Genomic DNA, 9,845 nt, shown 5'->3' on the forward strand with positions numbered 1-9,845 from the left:
AAGCAACCAGAAGCGCTAGCCAGGAACTCGTGCCAGTAAACTCAGAGACAATGAACCTCCGCCAGATGTTGCGCCATTCGGCCTTGCTCGCTCCGGCAAAGAGATGCGAGCCGACTAACAATTTTTCACTGTCAGCCAGAACAACAGGGTCTTGCGGAGGGAAATTAAGACATGCGCGACGTGCGACGGTGGTGGCGCCCTGCTCCGACGTTGGCTGCCGAAATTACTGGCTGTGGAGAGGAGAGGGAGAGAGGTGGTGACTGTGACAGTCGGGGCTGGCGTAGGAGAAAAAAGCCCGAACACACGCCACCTGGCCGCTGACAGCTCTGTCAGAACGCATCGGGTCTCTCGCGACACAGCGAAGGGGTTCTGATCCGGTGTGCCGTCTCTCAGGGGCAGGGATAATTGTCATCAGCGTCAACAGAGCCATCGTCATGGTAGCACGTCTGCCTGTATATCGTTGTGGCCTAACTGTATCTGTGCAGACTGCTTTCCTCTGTGGAGGGAACATCACTGATCTAAAATGGAACTGGGACAACAACTGCTGATGAATATACAAAAATAGCTTAAAACAGGATGAATATATTAAAATATTTAAAATGGGATTCAGTTTGTCGAAATGTAGGTCAACACAACTGAAATGGGCGACGTGAAATGTTCATCTGAAAACTCCTTTGTCGAGTGAGACTTTGTCTAATCCCCTTTCTTTGGTAGCTGGGGAAAACCTGTCGCTTCTCTCCCGTACTCTTTAATGAACACTGACACCCTTGTCAGCACCAGAAAATCAACCGATTTCATTCGGGAGGAGGGGGGAGGGTGCAACCCCCTATACCCCCTCAAACCCACCAGACCTTAGTTGCTGGACAGTCTTCTCCCAGCTGTTTCTTATTCATCTGGGGTGGAGGGGGTGTCCCTGTCTGTCCCTGTGGTGGGGGTTTGGGGGGCTGGGGACCCTCCTGTCCCAGTGGTCCATTGCCTTGCTGTCCCATCAATAACGGCCAGGGTGACAGGGCTGAAGGGGGCACAGTGCAGACCCCTGGCCTGAGGCCTGTCCTCCTGATCAGCCAACAATGCCCACAGTTTGGGCCCTGCCTAGCCTGGCAGCCCCCCAAACGTCACACACACACACACACAGCTCATCCAAAATAGCTCCCTCTTCCCATTCTCTTGCTTGGTTTCTCAAACAAAGCCACAATTGCACTCTCTTGTCCTTCCTCTGTTTTAGAAATCTGGCACTTTAGAGTAAGGGATACATCCACTGCATGGGAAAAAGGGAGGCACGGTGTCTCCTCTCTCGTTCTCTTTCTCTTTCTCTTTCTCTTTCTCTTTCTCTCTCTCTTTCTCGTTCCGTCTGTGCAGCTACAGGTGACATACGTAACATACTATAGAGACTATAGTATGTTACGTACCGGCCGTTATCATTCCCTCCGGATCTCCCCCCACCTAGAGGAGAGTTGCCAGGACTGGTTCATCTCTGCCTGCCAGACAGCCATGTCTCTCTCACCACTCCACATCTGGCCTAAAACCCCCCGCCTCCCTCCTTCTCTCCCTCATACAGACCCTGCAGCCTTGCTTCTCATCAATTACGTCTCTGATGTGGTAAATATGCCTGCACACAGCAATATACAAACTCACTGCAACACACTCGCATACGTCCATACAAAGTCAGATACATACTTCACCCGAAACCATAGCTTTCATTTCGTACCTAAAAGAACACAAACCACCACACACAAATGCTCACCCCAGCACACAAACATGCTGTGGAATAGCAGGATTATGAGTACAACCAGAGGTGGTAGCATCCATTTGCACGCACCCCACCATACAAAACACAAAGACAATGCCTTTAATCAAGTCAAAGAATTCCACCACCAGCTTCACTTTACCGAAGAAGTCAAACGAATTGTTAATACCATCAGTCTTCTAGCATGTATGTATTCTAAATAGTATGCTAACGCCAGAGCATCTGGTCCTTCCTTTGTGGCTTAGCCAATAAACTCAGACCAGGAAGTCCCGGGTGATTGCGCCAATGCCCATTGGTGGACTGATTAGAGTCGGAGATCTGTGCAATTAAAGCAGCGTGACAACTGGTAATGAACCTTTTGGACAGGAAACACACAATGGACTATTTAAAAGAGAAGTGGCTTCATCCCTCCATCCATCTCTGACGGAGGAAAGGAGCGGAGGAGGAGGAGTAGTGCAAGGAGAACAACGGGCGAGAGTGTCAGAAGACATCAAACAATGAATCAGTCTTAAATCTATGATCTCCAGCTGCTCCAGCTGTTGCTGGGACTCAGAGCAGAAGAGAGAGGAAACACCAACAATAGGAAAACAGCGGAATCAGATTATACAGGGATGGAAGTGCTTGGCGTTGCAAACACAGATTTTGTCGGTTGGTGGTGTGTTGATGAGGGATCAGGTCCGGTGAAAGTGGCTGGGCTGCTGGTGTGGTGCAGATAGGGTTGAAACTGATATACAGGTGTGACTGAGTACAGGGGGAAAACAGGCATGGACCTGAGTAAGAGGGTTTCAAGGAATATTTACTGTTGATAGTGTTGAAGCTTTGAGCCATGGCTGGAAGCGTTGGACTAAGTTCTTTGAACTAGCCTACACTGTTTATGTGGTTATTCAAGTATATGGACTGAACTGAATTTATTCATAAATTACCGGTTTTGGTCATCAACATTTCTTTTTTAGGTATCAAGTAAAGTACTGATCTAAAATGTGAACTAAAGTGAACCTACCTTAAAACAAAGTCAGCTGTGGCTTTTCAGTGAGCTCATCCCAGGGCCAGTAGGCTGCTGGGTCGTAGGCGTCAGAGAGGAGCGTAAGCTTCCCAGGCATTCAGCAGGAATGTGTCGGCTGGATTATGAATGGCTGCTGAGAGGCCTGAGCCCAGAGGCAGAGCTTCACCGTGATGCTCACCTGGTCAAGTTGTGTGGGCAGGACACTGCTGGGTGTGGGCTGCTGGGGAGGTAGAGGCAGGGACTGACCCTGGGGGGTGTGGGGGGGTGTGTGTGTGCGTACACCGGAGATAGACTTCCAGGTATTCCAGCATCCACTCATAAGGGTGCGTGAGGGCAGGCGGTGTGAGAAGTGTGCAGGAGTAGAGCGCAGCCTAAGAAGGGGGGTGGACAGGGGTAGGGGTAAGGGGAGTTCAGCCAGAGGTGTCTTGTCAAGTGGTGTGAGGGCTCGTCTTCTGCGCTGGATGTGTTATCGGAGACAGGGAGGTTTGGCGGCAGAGACTGTAGACACCTCTGTGGCCTGACTTTTGCAGGCCTCTCCACCACAGGACCTGATGTATGGTGATTAACTAGCAATGTGGCCACTATGTTCAATCATTACTCTCACTGCGGCTACAGATAAATCTTGCTCCTCAGATCTTATTTAACTGGAGAAATGGTTTTGTTAGATGAGCAATAATGGCTGCTTAAAATAAATCATTCAAATACTGAGCTATGTTGTATCCTAAATAAAACATTTGGAAACAATATTATTTTATACTTATACAATTTCTCAGAGAAAGAGATTTTGTTCAACAAGTCATTTAAAAAATCTCAAACGTAGGGGCAAAATTATTGACATCCTCTAATATTCTTATAAATAAAATAGTCAACAGTTTAGTAATTGGTCTCATTCCTAGCTACATCAAGCTTGTTGCAGGCTTTGGTTTTTCCATTTATGTTTTGAGGTTGGACTTTAGCATGTATAGCTTGTTAGCACATAAGGCACACTAATTGGTGTCACCTGATTAGTCTATGTGTTACACCTGTGCTATTTGCCGTCTCGTTAGTCAGAGTTTGTTTCACCTGTGCTGACCCAGGGCTCCAGTTGTCTTGATAGATGTGGAGGGTTAACACCTTTAGTTGCCTCTCCTTTTATCTGATTTCGGTTAGCTTCCTGTCAATAAGTTTGGTGTTGGTATTTATTTTGTTTGCCTCTTAGTGGGTAAATTTAGTGGGCACTCATGGTGGGTGTCTTTTAGGTTCCAGTTGTTGTTGCTAGTCAACTTTGATTGGACACCCCCATGAGTGTCTTTCAGAACCCCTCCTAAAACCCCACCTGTTTCATTTTGTTTGTTGGTCAGTGACTCTTTGTTTGTCGCTCAAACAGATGAGGAAACTTTGTTTTTTGTTTACTTGCTGGGGAACGTAAGACTTTACAGACTTGTTGGATGCATTTGCAGTTTGTTTTGATTGTTTCAGATTTGCACCCAATAGAAATTAATGGAAAATAATGTGTTCTGTAGTCACTGTTGTAATTATGAATAGAATGATTCTAAACACTCCTACGTTAATGTGGAAGCTACCATGATTATGGATAATCCTGACTAGAATGAGTAAAAAAGTTAGAGGGTCAAAGATCATTTTTTTTTTATTTTTTATTTTACCTTTATTTAACCAGGCAAGTCAGTTAAGAACAAATTCTTATTTTCAATGACGGCCTGGGAACAGTGGGTTAACTGCCTGTTCAGGGGCAGAACGACAGATTTGTACCTTGTCAGCTCGGGGGTTTGAACTCGCAACCTTCCAGTTACTAGTCCAACGCTCTAACCACTAGGCTACCCTGCCGCTACCCTCATACCCCCAACCTCCCCTGTTATTGGTAATGGTGAGAGGTTAGCATGTCTGGGGGTATGACCCTCACAGGAAAAAACACATGAATTACTCATGTGAACAAGTGATCTCATCTGATCATGTGATTTTATGGGAAGTTAATCTGATAACATGTGAATTAACATGTGATAACATGAAACTACACGTGACAACATGGGGATGCTACAGTTACATGTGAAAATATGTGTTTTTGGAACACTGTGAAAAGGGTGAAAAGGGATTGCATTTGTTTCAGAGCCCACAGTGAAGTCGGCTCAGAAACAAAGTGATGTAAATTAAGCACATGGACTAATGAGTAGGATTCTGTGTTTTCACATGCAAAAGTGATTGATTTTGATTAAAACACCCTATCTGCCTTCCTAATGAAAACGAGTTTGAAAATTACAGCATACACTGAGTGTACAAAACAATAGACGGACCAGGTGAATCCAGGTGAAAGCTATGGTCTCTTATTGTCACCTGTTAAATCCACTTCAATCAGTATAGATGAAGGGCAGGAGACAGGTTTATGAAGAATTGTCAAGCCTAGAGACATGGATTCTGTATGTGTGCCATTCAGACAAAAGATTTAAGCGCCTTTGAACGGGGTATGGTAGTAGGTGCCAAGCACACCGGTTTGAGTGTGTCGAGAACTGCAACGCTGCTGGGCTTTTCATGCTCAACAGTTTTCCGTGTGTATCAAGAATGGTCCACCACCCAAAGCACATCCAGCCAACTTGACACAACTGTTGGAACCATTGGCGTCAACATGAGCCAGCATCCCTGTGGAACGCTTTCGACATCTTGTAGAGTCCATGACCCGATGAGTTGAGGCTGTTCTGCAACTCAATATTCAATGTTCCTAATGTTTTGTAGACTCGGCATATATTTTATGGAATATTGATGTCTGTTTCTGGATGATGCTCCATGCTGCCTTGTTGACAACAAGACCGAGTGGTGCAGATTAGTGTTCGATTTGAGAAGGGTTTTGCCCGTTCACATCATAGGTCATAGCCGGGTACACCAAGGCTCAGGTTAATAGAACTCTGTTTTCATGTTGTCACATGTTATCCCATTAACTTCACATGCGAAGCACGTGATCATGTGAAATTCATGTGATCTCAGGCGAGATCCAGGTTAGGATTTTTAGAAGATCTTCTCAAGACACTTGTTTTACCAGTCGTCAGGACGTCACATGATGGCTTCAGATGGTCCCAAACCATTATAATAAAGTAATGGTATGGTGGTAAACTATTCATCTAAAATATGACCCCACCTGGGATTGGAACCTCTGGATTTGAGGTGTGCTGATTTTTCTGCTGTGCGACGGTCTGTCGCAGTGTCCCACATATTCATTCCCTATATTACATCTCCACACCTAGCAAAAGAGTGGCATCTGCACTGCTATTTTAGTTATGAGTTAATCTGATTATTCTCTCATTGATTTAGTTTACTTATTTAAGCAATTTGAGGGTTTTCTGTATAGTTGTCTATTGTTGGAGGAGCATATGATTCTGTTTTAATGTTACTCCTGAAACACTGATAAATATAATATTTTTTATTGAGTGTATTATACAAAGCTGAGATTTACTTCGAAGTCTAAAGTGTAGGAATACAGGTGAAACCAGCCGTTGACACAGACATGGTGGCATAGCAAAAATATTGGGATGCAATGAATCAAGAGGTTGTTGAAATCCCAGGTGAGGACACATTTAATAATAATTACAGTATACAGTGCCTTCAGAAAGTATTCATACCCTTTGACTTATTCCACATTTTGTTGTGTTACAGCCTGAATTCAAAATGGCTAAAAAAAATATTTAAAAATCTCACCCCTCTTCACCCAATACCACATAATGACAAAGTGAAAACATGTTTTTAGAAATGTTTGCTAATTTATTGAAAATTAAAAGACATTTCTAATTTACATAAGTATTCAATCAATACATGTTAAAATCACCTTTGGCAGCTATTACAGTTGTGAGTCTTTCTGGGTAAGTCTCGAAGAGATTTGCACATGTGAATTGTACAATATTTGCCCATTTATTATTTTCAGAATTCTTCAAGCTCTGTCAAATTGGTTGTTAATCATTGCTAGACAACCAATTTCAAGTCTTGCCATAGATTTCCAAGCAGATTTAAGTCAAAACTGTAACTCGGCCACACATTCACTGTCTTTGTAAACAACTCCAGTGTAGATTTGGCCGTGTGTTTTAGGTTATTGTCCTGCTGAAAGGTGAATTCATCTCCCAGTGTCTGGTGGAAGGCAGACAACCATGTTTTCCTCTAGGATTTTGCTTGTGCTTAGCTCCATTAAAAAAAATGTATTATCCTGAAAACCTCCCAAGTCCTTAACAATAACACCCATAACATGATGCAGCCATGACTTGCTTTAAAATATGGAAAGAGGCACTCAGTAATGTGTTTTATTGGATTTGCCCCAAACACAACAGTTTGTATTCAGGAAAAGGGTAATTGCTTTGCCACATTTTTTGCAGTTTTACTTTAGTGCCTTGTTGCAAACTCTTCCTCGACACTCTGCCAATTAGATTAGTATTGTGGAGTAACTACAATGTTGTTGATCCAGCCTCAGTTTTCTCCTATAACAGCCATTAAACTCTAACTGTTTTAAAATCACTATTGGCCTCATGGTGAAATCCCTGAGCGGTTTCATTCTTCTCCGGCAACTAAGTTAGGAAGGACGCCTGTAGGAATGTAGTGACTGGGTGCATTGATACACCATCCAAAGTGTAAGAAATTACGTCACCATGCTCAAAGGGATATTCAATGTCTACTTTTTCCCATCTACCAATGGGTGCCCTTCTTTGTGAAGCATTGGAAAACCTCCCTGGTCTTTGTGGCTGAATCTGTATTTAAACATCACTGCTCGACTGAGAGACCTTACAATTATCTGTATGTGTGATTAGGTACAGAGATTAGGTTGTCATTCAAAAATCATGTTAAACAGAATTATTGTACACTGTGAGTCCATGCAACTTTTTATGACTTGTTAAGCAAATGTTTACTCCTGAACTTATTTAGGCTTGCCATAACAAAGGGGTTCAATATTTATTGACTCAAGACATTTCAGCTTTTCATTTGTAACTTTCAAAAATGTCAAAAAACATAATTCCACTTTGACATTATGGGGTATAGTTTGTAGGCCTGTGACAAAACATCTACATTTAATACATTTTCAATTCTGGCTGTAGAAAAAAAAGTCAAGGGGTATTAATACTTTCTGAAAGCACTGTATATAAACATACACAATGTAGTCATGTGTGTCAAACATGTAAGATGAAATGTATTGTATTTTAAAAGCACTGTCTGTGTCATCATGACTCATTTTTATCACATGTGATGTGTTCCCAAAACACATTAATTCACATGTACTGTAAAATGTCTCAGAAAATGTCAGGTTTTCATATGAGTTCACATGTGAGATAATGTGATTTTCCATGTTAAATCATGTGTTTTTTTCCTTAAGGGGGTCTTTGACCCTCTAACTTTCTCACTAATCATTATTCAATCAGGATTATCCATGATCGTGATAACATCCACATTAATATAGAAGTGTTTAGAAACATATTATATTGTTATTTATGATCAAATTTACTCCAAAATGACACAATACATTATTTACCATTCATTTCTATTGGGCACATCCAATAGATCCAACAAGTCGGTAGAGGCACAAGCTTGATGAACTTACTGTGTTCTAGGAATATGCAACCAAATAATAAACTTTTGACTATTTTATTTTTAAGAATCTTTAAGTGTGTAATGTTGACTCCTACCTTTTTGAGAAAAAAAATGTTTTGTTAAAGATTTGTTTATCTGAGCAATTGTATTAGTAGAAAATAATATAATTTCCATTTTCTTTGGAGCGTACAGTATGACTCAGTATTTGATTTATTTTATACAGTCATTATCGCTCCTCTTTATCAAGGGTGTCAATCATTTCAGACCCCACTGTACAAACACAAACACACACTCATCCTTGTGGAGCCATCACTCCCTCAGCCCTGTCACCCTATACTCCCTCTCTCCTGGCTCGGCGCGGCTCGTAAACAACCCAGAAGGCCCGTGGGTCCGTCCGGAGAGCTCAGGAAGACCCGTATTCATCACAGTGATAGGCCCACTTAAGCTCTTCTCCTCACCTAATTATCCTTCTGATTTATAGGGACAGGCCTCTGGCCGATGGATCTCCCTCATGGAAGCCAATCAACCTCCAGCTCAGCCCCAGCCTGAATCCCAGCCCCAGCCACACTGAGACTCACACTGTCTCTCTCCTGGGTGGCTGTGATTTACTCTGGTCCAGACAGGGGCACACATAACTCCCACCTTCTCTTCACCTCAGTCTAGTAACGCTAAGCCCTAGATCAGCTCCGATTATAGCATGGTATGAATGGCTCTCTGGACAAGACAGGAAAGAGGGAAAAGAGAGGAGATATGAAGAAGGGAGTAGAGGGGGCAGGGAGAAGGAGAGACAGATGTTTCCATAAAAATTAAATTTCAAACTATCCTGTTCAATTAGCTGGCATTGAAAGTGATTAAATGATGCTCAGGTGGGTAGACCTGAGGAACTGTTTACTGCTCAATGAAGGGATTGTACTTCATTAGCTGTAGACTACAAGCTTGGTGTTGTATAGGTTTTGTGGGTGTTGCTAAGGCCTGCGTGGAGAACTGTAAAAACGAGAAGGGAGGGGAGAGTGTCAAGAGTCTCTTGGACTGACCTGGCTGTAACCATTTCGGAGGTCAACTTACTGTGGCCTCAGGGACCTCTCTCTCTCTCATGCTCTCCTACCTGTTAACCTCTGTAAAAAAAAAGAAAGAACTTTCGACATGTCAAGCTTCTGGTGTTTGTTCTGTCACCTGCGACCAAAGGGTCCAAACTGTCATCATCACCATCAAACCAAAACACATTTGTGCGCATGTAAACAGATGAGAAAGGTATGCCTCTCTTTTTCATTTACTTGCACCATTGGTCCAACCCATGTACAGTCATTGCATGTGTCCTCCTATCAACTTAACAATGTGTTATCTCTTATTAAGAGTTTCAAAGAATGGTTCAAGCTGGAATATGCCAAGCGAGGGCTACAGGAGAGGAGAACTGAGGGAAGGAGAAGAGGGGAGAGTGACAGGCACTGAAGGGTGTAAAAGGTCTGGAGAAGATAAGTTGACCTGAGTTTCGCTTTCCTCCTCGGCATCTGAGCTGCACCTGTCTCCCATCCCTCTATCTTTCCA

This window comes from Oncorhynchus clarkii, chromosome 12 (genome assembly GCF_045791955.1).
Source record: "Oncorhynchus clarkii lewisi isolate Uvic-CL-2024 chromosome 12, UVic_Ocla_1.0, whole genome shotgun sequence".
Lineage (NCBI taxonomy): Eukaryota > Metazoa > Chordata > Actinopteri > Salmoniformes > Salmonidae > Oncorhynchus > Oncorhynchus clarkii.